This window comes from Chiloscyllium plagiosum, unplaced genomic scaffold, assembly GCF_037043375.1.
Source record: "Chiloscyllium plagiosum isolate Xiang-an unplaced genomic scaffold, Cpla_swu_hap1 HiC_scaffold_5, whole genome shotgun sequence".
In the NCBI taxonomy this organism is placed as follows: Eukaryota; Metazoa; Chordata; class Chondrichthyes; order Orectolobiformes; family Hemiscylliidae; genus Chiloscyllium; species Chiloscyllium plagiosum.
Window position 1 is genome coordinate 1,076,735 of NW_028270143.1, and position 18,067 is coordinate 1,094,801.

The 18,067-nt window shown below is 42.2% G+C and overlaps 1 long non-coding RNA gene across 1 annotated transcript in view; it reads right to left on the minus strand.

Annotated features, from left to right (window-relative positions):
- LOC148149858 (uncharacterized) overlaps window positions 1-18,067 on the minus strand; it is a 45,722-nt gene that overhangs the window by 21,457 nt on the left and 6,198 nt on the right. The window contains exon 2 of the long non-coding RNA XR_015757147.1: window positions 10,266-10,310. This is a non-coding gene — a long non-coding RNA (uncharacterized LOC148149858). The remainder of the gene's footprint in view (window positions 1-10,265; window positions 10,311-18,067) is intronic.

Below are 18,067 nucleotides of genomic sequence, written 5' to 3' on the forward strand. Positions count from 1 at the left end.
GTTTCTTGGAAAATATATTGACAGAAAAATCAGCAAAAATGCTAAGCAACAGGGATGTGGACTTCCAGAAAACCCAATGTGTCATGATATGACAAATGTAAAGATGTTTCATGCCATTCACTGAAAGTGATCATCTTTTGCTTAACATTGGAACAGTGAGAGTCAAACGAATGCATTATATTCCATCTATTCATACCATTATTTGTTTGTGGATTAAGATGAACAATATTAAATTGTTGATGATGGCTTATAAAAAAAGATTTCAGGAATTGCAGTTCTCTCCTAAATTCATAAGAAAGCAGGTCATAGAAATTATATATTTACTGGACAAAGAATATAGGAGCTGAAATAATAGATTTTTAAAATAATGGTTTCACTGCAGGTTGGATGTAAAAGAGAAGGATTGAAAACTTTCTGCACCCAGCGAGATTAGATCACAATAGAGGATGGCATATTATTATGGGGAGCAAGAGTAAACACTCCCCAAGACCTTGCCATTAAGTGTATAAGTGGTTAGATCTCATGGAATACAGGGAGAACTAGCCAGAACTGGCTCAAAGGTAGAAGACAGAGGGTGGTGGTGGAGGGTTGTTTTTCAGACTGGAGACCTGTGACCTGTGGAGTGCCACAAGAATCGGTGCTGGGTCCACTACTTTATGTTATTTTAATAATGATTTAGATGTGAACATAGGAGGAATAGTTAGTAAGTTTGCTGTGTATGGCATCGTTAGGGGAGAGGGTAAATTCTTAGTGGAGTAATTCTTTAAACATTTATGAGTTTTATTGGAATTTCAAATTTAGACACTTCATTGATTGAACTGTTGCTTGTGTTTCCTTCAAATGCAGTTGTTTGACAACATTGTGTGCAGAGTAGTCCAGGGTATTCTCTTCTGAATTTGTACAGGGGAAAGTGAACATTGCTTTCCTGCTCTTGTTTTCTCTTGTACTTCCTTGTAATTTTTGTATGATTTATTTTATTGACTACAAATCTGTGTTCTCTGGAACTCATGCACATATTTTGTTACCAACCAAATCTTTTCTGTGCAAAACATTTTTCTGTGTCATTTATTACCCAAGCTGAGAGATCCTGTCGACAATCATTGGCCCCCTTTCAAACTGTTTGACTCTTTAATATTGTTCCTATTAATCCATGGAGAAATAGTGGAATGAATAAATGGAACATTCTGCATTTATTTGGCTCTTTATGTTTCAATTATAGGCAAAGGATGAGGATCACTTTCATTAACTGGCACAGTTCATCTTTCCATTTGTCATAACTGATCACATCATGTTCTCTGGCTCTGTGGTGTTTGGTAATCAGCTTCTAGATATTAAGCAAGAGCTCATCAAGTTACTGTGCTCTGATATTATTTTTCTTTATGTGGGAAATATATGGCATGCACTTAACCTCTACTTACGTAAAGTCCAACAGAGAATGAGAGCACAAAGAAGATAAACTATCATGAGCTTATTTCATGTTTGATCAATCCATGGCATGACCACTGTCTTCTTTCCTTTTCCTGGTCACTAATTCTGGCAAATAGTTTACATTGCCATCCCAAAGATTGGCCATGCTAAATTGACCCGTAGTGTCCAGGGTTGTGCAGGCTGGGTGGTTACGCCATAGGAAATACAGAGTTACAGGGATAAGGTAGAGGGGGTGGTCAGGGCGGGATGCTCTTTAGAGAATTGCTACAGACTTGATGGGCCGAAAGACCTGCTTCACATTGTTAGGGACTTTATGATTCTTTGTTTCTGCAGTTAATGTGATGTGGTAATTCTGATGTCACAGAAGACCATGCACACCACTGAGGGAGGTGAATAGTTCTGGTTGTACCAGCAATGTACATAGCAACAAAGTAGGCAGATGGAAGCAAAGATAAAGCCATACTTTATCTCATTTTCTCATTATAATATGCACATGAGTGGATCACACATTTTGACAAATTTGAGATTAGTTCTGAGATGTCAGATGATAAATAGAATATCCATTCCACTTAGAGCAATCTTAGCCTAACCTACTTGACCAGAAAGTGATAGCAATATGTACAACTGTGCAAAGGATTGGATTAAAATAACCTCCTGCATAGCAAAAACAATGACTGCTTTGATCAAAGTATAGCAATATGATTTACTACCTTCAAGAACAGAATAAAGAAACTGTGAGAAATTTTAAATAAAACGATAATGTAGTTACAGAAAAAATGTACTAACTCCTGACTACAATAACTGAATGGTCCATCAATCTTCTTGTCCCTTTCATAGGCACACATAGTTCTTTCTGTGATGCACTGGGCAAAGATTACAATGGAATATTGCACAGTCCAAGTTCCACCCTGAATCCTAGTGTGTTTTCTTTCATTGCCGAGTTACTTGGCTCATCAAATATAAAGCTTTCAACTTGTAGCAAAATAGAAAACCATGGAAATTCCATCAGTCAACAGCCATCTGCATTTTGGAGTTACAAACCCAGTAGAAACTAATTTTCAAAATGGATTCATCATGCAAAACTAAAACATTGCACACAAAGGACTGCTGTCTTCCAGTTAGGAAATGCATCATTCTCAATCATGCACTGCCTTTCCAAAATAGAAAAGTTTTAGTTATATGCAATTCAGTTCAGCATCTTGAACGTACACGATCCTAAAATGACTTACTTTCTTTTGGCAGCAGCCTCAAACCATCTCACAGCAAACTCAGTTTTTCTCTTTATAGCTGATGCTCAGTTAAGGACAGGAGTTATGTGTAGAATTTTAAAGATGTAAACCATTTTGTCTCTGATCGTTAAACCAGTGGCATTATGTTAATAACTGCAGACCACTGAATTTGGATTATGTATGGTGCCAAACTTTATTTCTACTGAGTAGATTTAATATCGCTTGCCACATCTCATCTGCTGCTGAAACCACCGTTCATACCTTAGTCACCTCCAGCCTCAACAGTTTGCTGTCCTCTTGGCCAGTTCAACCATCCAAAGAACTACTGCCCATATCCTCTTCTGCACCTAGTTCTGCTTGTGCATGACTCCCAGTGCTTACTGATCTCCATAAATCCAGGTCCTCAAAAACCACAACTTTATTAATGGAGAGGTGATGGTCGAGTGGTATTATCACTGGACTGTTAATCCAGAGACCCAGGTAATGTTCTGGGACCTGGATTTGATGCCCACCATGGCAAAAGGTGGAATTTGAATTCAATAAATATCTGGAACTAAGAATCTAATGACTACTAAAAATCCATTGCCAATTGTCATAAAAACCCATCTGGTTCACTAATGGTCTTTAAGGAAGGAAGCTGCCACCCTTACCTTGCCTACAAGTAACTCCAGACCCACAGCAAAGTCGTTGACTCTCAACTGCCCTCTGGGCAATTAGGGATGGATAATAAATGCTGCATAGCCAATGACACCCTCATCCTGTTAAAAGAATTTTTAAAAACTCATCCTCAGGCTTAAATCCTTCTGTCACTTTGTGACTATCTCCACCCCACCTTTATAATCTTTACAATTCTCCAAAAATATTTATTTCACCAACTTTTACATCCACGTCTCCCTTTGCCCCCAGAATGGCAGCTATGCCATATAGGCTCCGCACTCTTCAATTCTCAGCCTAAAGCCACCATCATCTATTCAATTCCTACCCATTCGTTAAACTACAACAAAAACCCTGAGCCTTTGACCAAGTGAGTGGCCATTCTTTTTTGGTATCTCCATCTGTGGTTTACTTTGGATTAATGAGTTATGTTTCTCTGCTTGTAATTTCAGAGCAATATGGGCACATCTCTTAATTTTTTAATCTCACTCATTGACAGTGATGCCATTGCAAAACCTGCGATAAAAGGGACTCTCAGCCATTCATTGCGTAGAAGAAAATTTTCAGTTTAAAAGCGGTGTAAAATCAGCAAGCTGAACCTTCAGTGCTGGTAAAAAAAATTAGTTGTGGGATCTGAGGTGACCATTTTGGGTGTTGGCGCCAGATGGGCCAAATGGCCTCTTTCTGCGCTGTAACACCCAGTGGGGTGGTCAGGACAAGAGGAAGACTCCCTCTCCAACCAATCTGACCTGTAACGAGGTAACTAGGACAGTCCAACAAAAGGAGCATGGTCCCTCCCCCTTGGAGAGGGTGGACCAAGTGAATCCTGGGCCTCAGGAGGGTGGGGAAGGTAATGCTACCAGATCCCAAACCCCACACTCAAAATCTCCCAACATTGTCCTGCACAGTACTCCTCAGGTCCTTGCAACTCCACTTCTTCCTCTTTGTGCCGGCACCTCACCTCCAAACAGCCAGGTTCTCATCCTAATCCTGTTCTTGTCCTGCACCCATGCCTCCACAAACACTGTCCTTCCTTGCTATTGGCACAGACATTGCTAACCTTCAAAGCTTTCAGTTTTCTCCCCATGCAAGAGAAGATAGCACTCAACTCTGGAGAGAAGGAGAGAACAGAGGGGTACTGCCATGGTTACAGCATGCTCAGCTGGCTCAGTGGGAAAGTTGGATCTTATTCTAGGACGCTGCAGATGTCAACAGTGACCTACCACCAAACCCTCAGCATCCTTAAGCACTTGCACATGTCGAGAGAACAGATTCTCTGTTTATAGACTCTCTGTTTGGAAACTTTTTTTTCTTCTTCCAGTGTCCAGCTCCTCTATTCTGTGATATTAGAAGAGATGGTGGCACAGTCACTGTCATGTCACTGGACTAATAAACCAGAAGCCCAGGCTTATGTTCTGGTGAAATGGGTTCAAATCCCATCATCAAGGGAAACATGCTGAGAACAGGAGCCTCATATTCAATAGCATAAATAAAATGCCTGTCTAATGATGACTGTGTAGCCATTGCTGATTGCTATAAAAACCTACTCTTAAGAAATCTGCCACTCTCACCTTGTCTGGCCCACATGTGACTCCAGATCTACAGCAATGTAGTTGACTATTAACTGCCTTCTGGGCATTTAGGAATGGGCAATAAATGTGGCACAGCCAGTAATGCCCACAGCCCATAAACAAATAAGCAGAAAAAAATGCTGAGGAGAAAGCAGCAGCAGTGTTGCTTGTTCTCATGTTCCTCATCAAAAGTGCAAAGTTAAGTTCTTTAAGTTGCTCCCACAACAGACTGAAAACAGACAATGATATCTGAAGTTCTGGGCAGGTTTTGTTGGCAATGACCTGTCAAGGCACCCTCTCAAGGGAAACATGCTGAGAACAGGAGCCTCATACTTGTCCATGAGGTGGACCTCTTGCCTTGTCAGATACACAGAAAAGGTTCTTGTTATTGTGCACACACCTTAGAGATCCTGGTGAACCGTTCTCTGGCAAATAGATGCCGTTGCTCTAGGTTTTGTTCCAAAGGTGAAGGTACAGAGGCTGGAGAATACCCAGCTATGCAAATACCCCCTTTAAAAATAGCTGCCATGCTCACCGGTTTGGATATTTGAAGTGGACTGGATTAGAAGTCAGACTGGGTGACCTATGAAGAGCTGATAGAGCTGCTGGATTCTGATGTGGGCTGGGCAAAAAGTCTGCCTCAGGGCTCTAGCAATGGATTCCAAACCTTGAAGGAAAGAATCCAGCCCTCCTCCCTCACCATCCCCTCACCCCTGGCCCTAATCATGCCAACCAAATCATCTAAGACATTCTGACTATCACCCATTGTCCCTCATCACCCCATGCTCCTCTACCCAAAGCCTTTTAACCCCTATGCTAACATAGCGCTGACTTCCACCCACAACCCTTTCCCCTTCGCCTGCCAGGCCAACTCCTTCAGTATCCATACATACCTATGCAAACAGAAGAAAACAATTACTTAATGTTTATATTGAAGCCTACATTGTATTGTGAAACTCACTCATTGACAAAAGAACATTTTGACAGCTGTCATATTTCTTAATAGGTCTTGACATTTCTTGATAGGTTGGAGAGTTTTTGACAGTTACTGACAGATTTGACCGTTCCAACAGGTTCTTGATTATTTTACACAGCCTCCTCTCCATTTAACAATCTCAAGGAGTACCCAAGTACCTGAACCCCTCCCAAAAGGAACAGCCATATTTCCCTATCCAACAAAAGCATTGTCCCAAGGTGTCCAGGGACCATTTCCATATGGGTAACTCTGCTTTCAAAGGCGTCATATGCAAACAAAATTTACTAAGAAAAGAACAAGCCGGCTGTGAGCTGAACTGACCAACACACAGTGGGGTTCCCAGATAGCTGAACATTTAAATGATCAACTGCTCCTGGGAACTGCACGTACAGGAGGGCTGAACTGACACACTGCTGCCCCTGGGGAAATGGGAATGCTTACATTCAGAGGCAGAGCATGGGACCTCTGACGTCCTCTGCCATTTTCAATGCAAGTAGACAGGAAGGAGACTGGAAGAACCCAGTAAGCCAGGCAGCATCAAGAGGTGTAGAAGTCAACATTTCAGGTGTAACCCTTCTTTAGGAGTGGGTGTGGGGGGACCTGCAGATAAAGGGGGAGGCGGGGGCAGAGTGGTGAGGAGGGGATAGGTGAAGACAGGTAGAGGGTACGACCATTCCTCAATGAGAGGAATGAATCTGGTTGGAGCAGTGGAAGGGAGGGCGAGGGGCTGGGAAGGGAGGTTATTTGAAATTGGAGAACTCAATGTTGAGTCCTCAGGCTGTAGGGTGCCCAGGTGGAAGATAAGGTGATGTTCCTCCAATAGGAGATGTGGTTTGTTCTGGCAGTGGAGGAGGCCAAGGATGGTCATGTCGGAAAGGGAGTGGTTGGGGGAATTCAAATGGGTGGTGACTGGGGGGGTCAGGTCGGCCCCTGCGGGCCCGGCTGAGATGCTCAGTGAAATGTACCCTAAGTTTACGTTTGGTCTCCCCGATGTAGCGAAGACCACATCAGGAACACCTGATGCAGTAAACTAGGTTGGAAGAGAGGCAGGTGAGCCTCTGTCTCACCTGGAAGAACTGTGTGGGCCCGGGATGGAGGTGAGGGAGGTGGTGTACCGGCAGTTGCAGGGTAAAGGTACCTGCGGGTTCAGTGCCAGGGGTGGAGTGGACCAAGGACTGTCAGAGGGAATTGTCCTTGTGGAAGGTAGAGAGAGAGGTGGGCGGGTGAAGATGTTCTTGGTAGTGGGGTCTATTTGGAGTTGGCAGATGTGTATGAGGATTATCCGTTGTATGAGGAGACTGTTGGGGTGGTGGGTAAGGACAAGGGGGACTCTGTCCTCATTGTACTGGGGGAATGGGTTTAGAGCAGTGGAATTAGGAATGGAGGTGGTGTGATGGAAGGCTGTCTGGATGACAGAGGGAGGAAAGGTGCGTTGTTCAGATTAGGTGGACAACTGGGATGTTCACAAGTGTAATGTCTCCTCGTCCAAGTAGATACAACAGAGGTGAAGGGATTGAGAGAAAGGGATGGACTTCTTGCAGGACACTGGGCAGGAGGAGGTGTAGTCCAGGAGTTATGTAAGTTTGTAGTAGACATCCATCTAGAGACTGTCACCGGAGATGGAAATGGAGAGGTCAAGAATTGGGAGGGAGGTGTCCGAGTGAATTTGAGGGTGGGGTGGAAGTTGTGGACAAAGTCGATAAACTCCTCCAGTTCATCTTGGGTGCAGGATGCTGCACCGATGCAGCCATCAAAGTAATGGCAGAAGAGTTAGGCACAGTGCCCATTTACGCGCTGAACAGGGACTGTTCAACATAGTTGACAGAGAGGCAGACGTAGCTGGGGCATTTTCAACAACATACTGAGGCATTCTGCCGCAGCAGAAATTTGGACCCATGGCTGATCAAAGAACAAAAAGAACAAAGAACAAAGAAAATTTACAGCCCAGGAACCAGGCCCTTCGGCCCTCCAAACCTGAGCCGATCCAAATCCACTGTCTAAACCTGTCGCCCAATTCCTAAGCATTTTATATCCCTCTGCTCACCACTGACTCATGCATCTGTCCAGATGCACCTTAAATGAACTTAAAAGTGCCTGCCTCTACTACCTCTGTTGGCAACACGGTCCAGGCACCTACCACCTCTGTGTAAAGTACTTTCCGCGTGTATCCCCCGTAAACCTTTCACCTCTCACCTTGAACGTGTGACCTCTCGTTATTGAATTCCTCACCCTTGTGAAAAAACTTATCTCTATCCACCATGTCTATATCCTTCATAATTTTGTAGACCTCAATCAGGCCTCTCCTCAATCTCCTTTTTTCCAATGAAAACAATCCTAAACCATTCAACCTTTCTTCGTAGCTAGCACCTTCCATACTGGGCAACATCCTCGTAAACCTTCTCTGCAGTCTCTCCAAAGTTTCCACATCCTTTTGGTAATGTAACGACCAGAACTGCACACAGTATTCTAAATGCAGCTGAACCAATGTCTTGTACAATTTTAGCATGACCTGCCAGCTCTTACACTCAACACCTTGTCCGATGAAGGCAAGCATACCATATGCCTTCTTGACTATTTCAGGGTACAATGGACCTGAACACCCAGATCTTTTTGCTCATCAACTTTTCCCAAAACTCTTCCATTTACAGTATATTTCCCTCTAGAGTAGACTTCCCAAAATGTATCACCTCATTGATATATCAATCCGCCTGGATTGAACTCCATCTGACACTTCTCCACCCAACTCTCCAGTCTGTCTATATCCTCCTGTATTCTCTGACAGTCCCTTATGCTTTCTGCTACTCCACCAATCTTCGTGTCATCTGCAAACTTACTGATCAGACCAACAATGCCTTCTTCAAGATCATTTATGGATATTATAAACAACAGTGGCCCGAGCACTGACCCCTGTGGAACACCATGGTCACCTTTCTCTCTTTCGAGCAACTCCCTTCATCTACTACTCTCTACAACTCTCCTGTTGTCCCACCAGTTCTTTATCCACCTGCTAGAACACCCTGCACACCATGTAATTTCATTTTCTCCATTAGTTTACCATGGGGAACCTTATCAAACCCCTTAATAAAGTCCATGTATATGACATCTACAGCCCTTCCTTCATCTATCAACTTGGTCACTTCCTCAAAAAAATCTATTAAGTTGGTAAGGCACAATCTCCTTCGCACAGGCCCATTATTTTCCAAATATAAATAGATTTTATCCCTCAGTACCTTTTCCACAACTTTCCCACCACTGACATTAGGCTCACTGGTCTGTAGTTATCTGGAATTCCGTACTACTCTTCTTGTGCAGGGGGACAACATTAGCAACTTTCCCATCCTCAAGTTAATTACTAGTGCCTTAATTTCTTAATGATGTGTTATTTAGATTTCAATCATGAATCAACACCACAAAAAAAGTTTAGGTTCATTATCACGTTGCTTTTTTTTCTGTGAATTTGCTATGTGCATTTCTTTTTTTATAGAACCCCCACAGTGTGGAAACAGGCCTTTCAACTCAATTCAACCAACCCTCCAAAGAGCATCCCACCCAGACCCATCCTCCTAACTCTGCCTTTTCCATGGCTAACACACCTGACCTACACATCCCTGAACACTATGGGTAATTTAGTATGGTCAATCCACCGGACCTGCACATCATTGGACTATGAGAGGACTCAACAGAAGCACACACAGACACAGGGAGAACGTGCAAACTCCACACTGTTGCCCCAGGCTGGAATTGAACCTGCTTTCCTGGCACTGGGAGGCAGCAGTGTTAGCCACTGTGCCTGTATTATCAGCTGCATTTCCTATATTGTAACTGTGGCTATGCTTAAAAAAATGTTTTATTGGCTGTTTTGTGCTTGGAAAACCTGTGGTTGCAATCAGTTCTCCATAGTTGCAAGTCGTTGCTTACATTAATCGCAGGGATTCTGTGATCGCTTTACTCCTACCCAGATGAAACCCAGAAGTGGAATTAAGTTGGGATCTAGATTATGTTTCTTTGTATGGAATTATATGGTCTGAAACCTGCCTCCCCATGCCTATGAAAATTCTTCTGTTAATCCTGTTTCTCACTCTACGTAAAAGCTTGTGATTTGCTGAACATTTCCAGCATTTTATGATTTGGTGTAAACTAACATACTCCACTAGTTATATCTTGTCAAACCTGTAATTCTAAGTGGTCAGCACCCTTCATTACCTTTATATCTCAGTCACCAGCTCAAAAAAGCGGCTCTTTACGTAACTTGCAATCATATTGTAAATGAATACAACACAACCAGCTGTCTCTGTAGTGTACTGGTTTATTTCTATTAGACACCTTTCACATTGAGGCAAAATTATTTGCAAAATTATTCTATCGTTACGGCAGAGCTACCACTCTTGTCAATTAAAAGTGACTCACCAAGGCTCCTTTGACAGCACCCTTCAAACCAACAACTTCTATTATCTGGAAAGACAAAGGAAACAGATTAGATTAGATTCCCTACAATGTAGAAACAGGCCCTTCAGCCCAACCAGTGCACACCGACCCTCCAAAGAGTAATCCACCCAGACCCATTTCCCATACAGCTACGGGCAATTTAGCATGGCCAATTCATGTGACCTGCACATCTTTGGACTGTGGGGGGAAACAGGAGCAAACCCACGCAGACACGGGGAGAATGTGCAAACTCCACACAGTCGCCCGAGGCTGGAACCAAACCTGGATCCCTGGTTCTGTGAGGCAGCAGTGGTAACCACTGAGCCACCGTGCCGCCCTGAAAGTCAGTTTAGAAGTCACAACACTGCAATGGCTGGGAATCAAACCCGGGTCAATTGCTTGGTAGGCAGCTGTGCTCACCACTATACCATTATCACTCTGCTAATGAATACAAACACCTCCACCTACAAGTGCCCCTCCAAACCACACAGCAATCAAATTGTGAACCACATCACTGTTCCTTCACTGATGCTGGGTCAAAATCTTGGAGCTCGCTTCTACGAGCGCTGTGGATTGCTATATGTCAATAGCTCAACAGGACAATGCATCACTACTTTCTTGGGAGCATTTAAGGATGCTCAACAAATGCTGGTAGCAATGTCCAAATCCCATGGAAGACGTTCAAGAAGTAAAACAGTTAGTCATGTGTCACTCGATGTTGAGAATTGGAAGTTCTCACAATGATTTTCAATGCACTCTGCATAGAGGCCTCTTTTACTGTACGTTCATGTCCCTACTCTCATCAGAAAGTAAGAAAAGGCAATGTAGGTCTGTATTCAATTGCTAAAATGCTGATACTTTCTGTTTCTGAGAGAGGAAGTGAGAGAGGAGAGGGTGATGGATGGAACAGACAAGAAGTGATAGAGTGCAATAGGAGCTAAGAAAGTGTAAGGAAAGAGGGGTGGGAGAAAGGGAATAGATATAATAGAATGGGCTGCTGAGTGTCATGATAGAAATTAGATATAATTTCAGATACTTTAGCAGTGTTAAAAAGGAGAATATGTTATATCATTTGGGTTATGAACTAGAAAATGGAAATTGGACACTCATTGTTAAGGATCAAGAGAACTTTGGAACTTGGAAAACAAGTGGGATGCTGTGAACAGAATGCTTAGCTGCACAAAACAATGTCACGTTTGGAGCAGTGAATTTGTTCCCATCAAGAGACATACCCAATCCCTAACCCTTGAGATAAGGTAAAACTGCCTGACAACAATCCTCAGATTGGTCCATTTGCAGTTTGTTATTGATCTATGAATGCTGTGCAGTCAGAGATATCCAGTGCTAGCAAACAGCAAATACTTCTGTCTCCCCTTTTCTGTTTGAGTGAAAAGACAGAAAACCTAAAAAACTCTAACAAAAAAATTTCGAATACAATGGAAGACTCAATCAGTAATTGAACTAAAGATAGACCATCACTCTGCACCCAGTATTGTGTTTTCATTTCTAAAATCAAATGAACTGTGCAAAATAACTTTTCACCTTGTGGTCTGGACTTCTGATCGACAGAGACCGTTTTCCCTGTCATTGAAGAATAAGCTTGTTTACAATAGAGAGTTATTTTCCTGTTAATGACAAAGTCTGATGTGAATTACGTGTTCTAGATAGCAACCAGTCACATAAATAGATTACAGCAGTGGTTCAACGGAGTATTTATACATTTTGTGATGGCTTGTGGAACACACTTGCCAAATGAGTTAAAGCAGTGTCTCAAACAGGAGGTAGACCCTTTATATATGCAATTGAAGGGCTTTTATACAGTTTAAAGCTCCCTTTCAGAAGTTTAATATCTTAGAACAAAGTAGGAGCCAAGTTATAGTTCACCTCTTCATAGGGGTGAGCTGTCTACAGAGAAATAATTGGTGCCAATACCTTGTTCATTCAATATTACTCAGGCCTGAAGTTCAATTTTATGCTGGCCTCAGATACCCCTCACTGGGATCCAACATACAGAGGTACTGAAGATTACTGCGAGCTTTTAGGGACTGTCCTTTCTGCCTGTGCAGTAGAGTAGACAAAGTTTAGAATGGTGAATCCCTGGCAACTTTGCCTCAGCTTAAAGTTCTAACAGAAAGGTTGCATACATATAGGAACTGTGTTGTAATCTGGATGTTTTTGGCCTGGTACTGAGGGTACTGAACCCTGATGTAAAAGTGGTTGCTTTACTGCTGAAATAAACACCATTGATTGGCAAGTGGACTTTGATTGATAGAGCCATTGCCATAGAGAATGTCCCAGTCAATGATCACTGACAGGTAACTGTTTAAATATTAAACCAGGCAGGTTGACTATGCTTAGTCAAGACATTGCCTTGAAAATGAAAACAAATGGCTGCCGCTAGTGTTCCCTCTAATTTTCTTTCAGGGCTGTGCGGGATTCTGAGGTCTGTGCACGGCATTGATTTCCAAAATCAGAAGTCAATTCTACAATCAGCATGGAACTTCTGAGCACACAACCACGCATCTTAGAGGGAATGTTGGCTGTCGCTTATTTAATTGAGTTGAAAAGGGTGCAATGTGTATACTTGTTCTTTCTATCTGCAAAGAAAGGTCTTAATTATCAATACATGTAGTTTCCATTATACATAAGTGCACCACTCTGCAAAGCCCAGTTGAGAATCCTAACGTGGTTTTCAGTGTACTTCCTTTGCACATTCAGGATTATTTAGCAAATGTTGTCCCATCACAGAGTCACTTATAATGTTGGATATTACGTTTTGAGTTTAGAAAAATATGACTGGTTGGATATAGTCAATACCTATCTTGTCACAAACTGCACAAGGGTTTTGCTGTTTGATATGATCTGCCAGTCATAGAGTCATAGAGATGTACAGCATGGAAACAGACCCTTCGGTCCAACCCGTCCAAGCTGACCAGATATCCCCTAATCTAGTCCCACCTGTCAGCACCCGGCCCATATCCCTCCAAACCCTTCCTATTCACATACCCATCCAAATGCCTCTTAAATGTTGCAATTGTACCAACCTCCACCACTTCCTCTGGCAGCTCATTCCATACACGTACCACCCTCTGTGTGAAGAAGTTGCCCCTTAGATCTCTTTTATATCTTTCCACTCTCACCCTAAACCTATGCCCTCTAGTTCTGGACTCCCCCGCCACAAGGAAAAGATTTTGTCTATTTATCCTATCCGTGCCCATCATGATTTTATAAACTTCTAGAAAATCACCCCTCAGCCTCCAATGCTCCAGGGAAAACAGCCCCAGCCTATTCAGCCTCTCCCTAGAGCTCAAATGTTCCAACCCTGGCACAATCCTTGTAAATCTTTTCTGAACCTTTTCAAATTTCACAACATCTTTCCGATAGGAAGGAGACCAGAATTGCATGCAATATTCCAACAGTGGCCTAACCAATGTCCGGTACAGCCGCAACATGACCTCCCAACCCCTGTACTCAATACTCTGACCAATAAAGGAAAGCATACCAAACGCCTTCTTCACTATCCTATCTACCTGCGACTCCACTTTCAAGGAGCTATGAACCTACAATCCAAGGTCTCTTTGTTTAGCAACACTCCCTAGGACCTTACCATTAAGTGTATTAGTCCTGCTAAGATTTGCTTTCCCAAAATGCAGCACCTCACAGTTATCTAAATGAAACTCCATTTGCCACTTCTCAGCCCATTGGCCCATCTGATCAAGATCCTGTTGTAATCTGAGGTAAACTTCTTTGCTGTCCACTACACCTCCAATTTTGGTGTAATCGGCAAACTTACTACCTGTACCTCTTATGCTCACATCCAAATTATTTACGTAAATGATGAAAAGCAGTGGACCCAGCACTGATCCTTGTGGCACTCCTTGAGGTCACAGGCCTCCAGTCTGAAAAATAACCCTCCACCACCACCCTCTGTCTTCTACCTTTGAGCCAGTTCTGTATCAAAATGGCTAGTTCTCCCTGTATTCCATGAGATCTAACCTTGCTAATCAGTCTCCCACGGGGAACCTTGTCGAATGCCTTACTGAAGTCCATATAGATCACATCTACTGCTCGGCCCTCATCAATCTTCTTTGTTACTTCTTCAAAAAACTCAATCAAGTTTGTGAGACATGATTTCCCATGCATAAAGCCATGTTGACTATCCCTAATCAGTCCTTGCCTTTCCAAATACATCTATCTCCTGTACCTCAGGATTTCCTCCAACAACTTGCCCACCACCGATGTCAGGTTCACTGGCCTATAGTGCCCTGGCCTATCCTTACCACCTTTCTTAAACAGTGGCACCACATTAGCCAACCTCCAGTCTTCCGGCACCTCACCTGTGACTATCGATGATGCAAATATCTCAGCAAGAGGCCCAGCAATCACTTCCCTAGCTTCCCACAGAGTTCTTGGGTACACCTGATCAGTCCTGGGGATTTATTCACCTTTATGCATTTCAAGACATCCAGCACTTCCTCCTCTGTAATATGGACATATGGACAGTAAATACTGATGCAAAATACTCGTTTAGTATCTCCCTCATCTCCTGCAGTGGCCTACAAAGACCGTCTTGCTGTTCTTTGAGGGGCCCTATTCTCTCCCTAGTTATCCTTTTGTCCTTAATGTATTTGTGAAAACCCTTTGGATTCTCCTTAATTCTATTTGCCAAAGCTATCTTATGTCCCCTTTTTGCCCTCCTGATTTCCCTCTTAAGTATACTCCTGCTGTTTTTACACTCTTCTAAAGAATCACTTGATCTATCCTGTCTATACCTGACATATGCTTCCTTCTTTTTCTTAACCAAAAGCTCAATTTCTTTTGTCATCCAGCATTCCCTATACCTACCAATGTTTCCTTTCACCCCAACAAGAATATACTTTCTCTGGACTTTCATTAGCTGTCTTTTGGACAAATGGATGACAAACATCACATCAGCATTGAAATTCATATATGTTGAAACCATCTCTACTTTTCTCAGCTTTGGATTTGAACTGTGAATTAAAGTTGAGAATCGAACTTTGTACTTTGAACAGCAGTTTGTTTTAACACAAAAGGAATGAACAAAAGACTTAAACTGTTGGGAACTGGTCTGGAAAGATAATGCAGATTAATCACTACATTAGATGTTTCAGCACCAAGATGTTATTATGCTCAGGGACTGGGAGCTGGTTGGATGTTGAATTGGTCAATCAAGGGAGGATTAGTACTGGCCAGTGAACCACAGAGAATGTTGATTAAAAAGAAAGAAAAAGCAAAGAGTGAATTGGTTCTGACTGGATTTGTGGGCAGGAGGCACTTTTTGCTTTGGAAGCTACCAGACTGAACTGGGTTTTTGGTTTTGCTCTCTCTAGTTATCCTCCAATTATTGATTTGTTGAAAGATCAGAGAAAATAACCCCAGTCTCTGAGAAATAAGTTAGAAGTTTCCAAAGGTCCACAAAAACTGTTTGCATTGACTGATGACTTCAGCGTTCAAGGAAGCTATACAGTGCTACATGCCTATAATGGAATCTACCATCCAAGGATTTCATGAAGGCCTGGTATTTATTGTTTAAATCATTATCAAACCAGCAAATTACAATTATAATAAACTGATCCCTAACTATCTATCTGTCAGTGTGTAAGTGTGGGTTTATATTCAAAGCAGATTGCATTTACATTGTAGATATTAAGTTTCTGGGTTTTGCTAAAGTTACTTTAATAAGAATAAATTGTTTTTTTTTAAGTTATAACTTGGTATTTAGGTTCTGTAATTTTAAAAATCTGCCTTGGAACAATTGTGCAATTTTGAGCAAAATTGAATGTTTTAATTTAACTTTATGAATCCAGTGATAGTGAGTCTGATTTGGTTTGGCTTGTTGTCCCTGTGTGCATCTATATATACACCCCACTTACCATGTTATTCATTTATCTGGTGGACAGTGTCTTTTTGGTTTGAAGGTAGCGTGTTATTCATTGCAAACACCATTTGTGTTGCTAGCAACATGAAATAAATAGCTTTGCCTGGTGCTGAAACCTTTGTGTTAAGTTACCCTTCCCAAGAAATCAGAGGGCACTCTTCAGGAGCAAAGGACAAAAAGGATAACTTTGAAAAGCCTAATTTTGGTATCAAGCTTGTGTGGTGAACAAAGGGCTTAGGCCCTATTTACATGATTGCCAATAAGGCCAGTTTATAGCATATGGAAACGTTGGAATTCCATAAGGTACACTGGTGCATTCACTATGGCAACGCCATTGTCAATCGAAGTCTACTTGCTAACCAGTGAGTACTCTCCTCTCATACAGTATCAATGTGATTTCCCCTTTACATTGGTGGCTACTGAGAATTGTCCAGATGTTAAAACTTCAACAGACTGACATTTTTCAGCAAACCAAGATTTGATGCTATCAAATAACTCCATAAGCATATTCATATGTTGTTCCATTGCACATTGTATAGCATAACATTAGTACATGCTATACAATTCCCTGAAGCTGAATTCATACGGGTTTCATAAACTAACCTGTGTTATCAGAAGTATCGACGTGAGGGTAGGTGCTTCCTTGCAAGGTGGAAGAAAAACTCAAATATAAGCTAGCACATAGTGCCTTTGTGCTTCAGTTGGTCAGTTCCAGGTTGCAGGGAGTAGGCTTTATCACCCAGCACACCAATTCAAGGAATAATGCAAGATGGGATGGGGGAGTCCAGAACTAGTATGCATAGGTTTAGGGTGAGGGGGGGAAGATTTAAAAGAAACCTAAGGCGCAACTTTTTCACGCAGAGGGTGGTGCATGTGTGGAATGAGCTGCCAGAGGGAGTGGTGGAGGCTGGTTCAATTACAACATTTAAAAGGCATTTGGGTGGGTATATGAATAAGAAGGGCTTAGAGGGATATGTAGACTAAGTGCTGGCAAACAGGACTAGATAAGTTTAGGATATCTGGTCAGCATGGACGAGTTGGACCGAGAGGTCTATTTCTGTGCTGTACATCTCTATGACTGTAAGTAACCTTGGTGATTTAAACTCTGCACCCACTTGATTTCTGCTGCCTGGGAAGGGTTAAAATTGCCCCTTGAATCCTGAAGCTAACCAGATATTTATCGAGTTGCTTTTTGCAGGAGTTAATTGTTGTTGCATAACTGCTGCTGCTGGGAGCCTTGTTATATATTGTAATTAGCAGCAATTAAACAGCAGCAGCAGAATTACTAATCTTTTGAGGTGGGAGGATGACCTATGAGAAATCAAATTTGTGAACCTTTCCTTGTCAAGTTTAAGATTATTAACAAAAAGATGTCCACTGGACTTTGGAACAAAGCCTTTATTTTAATGCTAGGTGCTCAGGAGAAAGTGACCAGTGGGTGTTCACATCAGGGAAACAATTATGCCCACCAATCCCACTGTCACTGTATGCAATTTTAATCTACTTTCTTTAACAGCCATTTGAGACTCCCCCCAAAAGTCAGGAGGATCCTGTTTTAAATATGCTCCAGTTATATCACTGGGACCTTATTATAATTTCATTTCCAGCTCTGTGTAAGATTCTTGTAAGTTGCACAGAAATACCAAACAAGAAACAAAATTAGCCACAGATAGATCTACAGCCAGAAAAGATCCATAAAATTGATTCAATTTATTTGTTACCATTTTGTTTGTTGATTGCAGTGAAACCTTGGGTCTCTGTTCCCTTTCCTGAGCAGAATGCCTCCTGTGAGTTTCATAGAGTCCTTGCAGTGTGGGAGAAAGCCATTCATCCCATCAAGTCCACACTCATCCTCCAAACAGCATCTCACCCAGACACATATCCT